Source organism: Acomys russatus, chromosome 16, assembly GCF_903995435.1.
Source record: "Acomys russatus chromosome 16, mAcoRus1.1, whole genome shotgun sequence".
Lineage (NCBI taxonomy): Eukaryota > Metazoa > Chordata > Mammalia > Rodentia > Muridae > Acomys > Acomys russatus.
This window is the reverse complement of record NC_067152.1, coordinates 41,441,220-41,443,677: the sequence shown is the minus strand read 5'-3', so window position 1 is coordinate 41,443,677 and position 2,458 is coordinate 41,441,220. Positions and strand designations below refer to the sequence as shown.

The 2,458-nt window shown below is 45.7% G+C and overlaps 1 pseudogene; it reads right to left on the bottom strand.

Annotated features, from left to right (window-relative positions):
• Positions 1–868: 868 nt before the first annotated feature.
• On the bottom strand, positions 869–991 carry LOC127200875 (uncharacterized; annotated as a pseudogene).
• Positions 992–2,458: the final 1,467 nt, after the last annotated feature.

Below are 2,458 nucleotides of genomic sequence, written 5' to 3'. Positions count from 1 at the left end.
ACATGGTGGCTCACAACTGTCTGTATTTTCAGTTCCAGGAGATCTGACACAGCTTCTAACCTCTGCAGACACCAAGCAAACAGGTAACGAATGCACAGACACCCACGGAGGCAAAAACTCAGTAACATGAACACATCTAATAACTCACATTGTATGTCCCAGGCCGACCTCAAACTTGCAGCAATGGTCTTGCCACGGCATCCTGAGCGATGGGATTTTACGTGTTTGGCCCCATGCCTGCCTCCTTATAGAGTCATGTACTATTTTTTGTTTTGTTTTGTCTCTTTAGGCAAATATGAATTTATTACTGGACATGACTTGAAACCATCAGAAGTGCAGGGCACCGCTTGTCCAGGGAGCCATGATTCCTCGACCCCATAGTTGCCAGGGGAAAACTGCCTCCTTGTTTCCCAAGTCCTCAGGCTCATCTACATTAAACTTGACCACGCCTCACTTCCTTGAGATATTGACCTTCTGGTGGCCAGGGAACTTGACCTTGGTTCTACAAAAAGTCTCCATTATATGTTTCTTATTCTGCAGCTTGATCCAAGGAAGATGATGCCCTGGCCTAGCCATGGTGGCCTGGAGCGTCCAAAAGACACCCCAGATACCTGTCTGGAGTCTAAATAAGGGGCAGCATTGTGATCAAAGGTGTGAGTATCCACAAAAAGAAAAAAGAAAGAAAAAGAAAAGAGGGGCTGGAGAGATGGCTCAGAGGTTAAGAGCACTGACTGCTCTTCCAGAGGTCCTGAGTTCAATTCCCAGCAACCACATGGTGGCTTACAACCATCTATCATGTGATCTGATGCATACTGTATACATACTAAATAAATCTTAAAAAAAGAAAAAGAAAAGAAAAGAAAGAAAAAACAGTCTCCAAATCCCACAGGGTAACTCAGGCCGCCTGGACTGCCAACGAGGCTGCTGTTTGCAACCATTGCGTACCAGGCCCCCATGAGAAAAGAAACCAGGTAGCCCTAATTGGCTGCAGACATGGCCTGTATCTCTCACATCTCTTTCATCTTCCATGTATGGAAGCTGCTTGCCCAGTCCATCTTTGCCTGTGTGTACATAAGCACAGCTATATAAAGCGAAAGCCTTTCCCCATCTGACATACATAAATATCAGGGTGAGTAATACTGTCCCTTCTAGTTGCCAGGCAGTTCTGGTATTTATATTGATTTTTAGCTCATGATGCTTACAGAGATTTAATTATCCTCAAAAAAAAAAAAAAAAAAATCTAATGTTCTGGTTAATTTGGGAGAGGATAGCAGTTTCATTTCTTGCAGAGGCAAACATTTGAGAGCTGGTTGAATGGTAGCTGCAGAAAAAGCTGCCAGCAAAACCTTGGAGAAGGGATTCCTGCATTTCCAAAGGCTTGTACCTAGGTGAAGCCTCCTAAGGCACCTAGAATATTCAGCTGGATGAAAAGGGGAGGATTGGAAAAGAATGAAGCCTTGGAGCTGATAGTAAGCAATCCTACTTGTGTTTTTATTTTGTGTGTGTGTGTGTGTAGCCTTGGATGTCCTCCAGGCTGGTCTCGAACTCACAGCGATCCGCCAGCCTCTGCCTCCCGAGTGCTGGGATTACAGGTGTGCACCACCACGCCTGGCCCTGTGTTTTTCTTTTTGAAACAGGGTCCCATGTGGCCCAGGCAGGCCTTCGATTTAGTATATTGCTGGGAGTGACCCTGAGCTTCTAATACTTAGGCCTTGATGCCTCAAGTGCTGTACCCGCCTGCCTCTAGTTAACTTTCAAATGAAACAGACCTACAAAATAAATAAATGAATGAATAAAACAGGCTGTACATGGTATCCTTGCCTTTAATTCCAGCATTCTCATCAGATGCAGGCAGATCACCTTGAGTTCGAGGCCAGCCCTTACCTATAATAACAACTTCCAAGCCAGGCCCTCTGGAAGGCAGAGGTAGGCGGATCTCCGTAAGTTTGAGACCAGTCTGGCTCCAGGACAGCAATGGCTATACAGAGAAACCCTGTCTTGAAAAACCAAAACAGGAGCTGGAGAGATGGCTCAGAGGGTAAGAACACTAACTGCTCTTCAAGGTCATGAGTTCAATTCCCAGCAACCACATGTTGGCTCACAACCATCTATAACGAAATCTGTATACATAATAAATAAATAAATCTTAAAAAGAAAAAACAAAATAAAGCTGGGTGTGGTGGTGCACGCCTGTAATCCCAGCACTTTGGGAGGCAGAGGCAGGTGGATCTCTGTGAGTTCGAGGCCAGCCTGGTCTACAAAGTGAGTCCAGGACAGCCAAGGCTACACAGAGAAACCCTGTCTCGAAAAACAAAACAAAGCAACAACAAAAAAAGGGACAACAGTTCTGCTGGCGCAGGCCTGTGGTCCCAGGGCTTGGGAGGCAGAAGTGAGAGAGTAGGAAGTCCAAAGTTGACTTGAGCCACATAGCGAGTTCGAGGACACGCTGAACACAAGA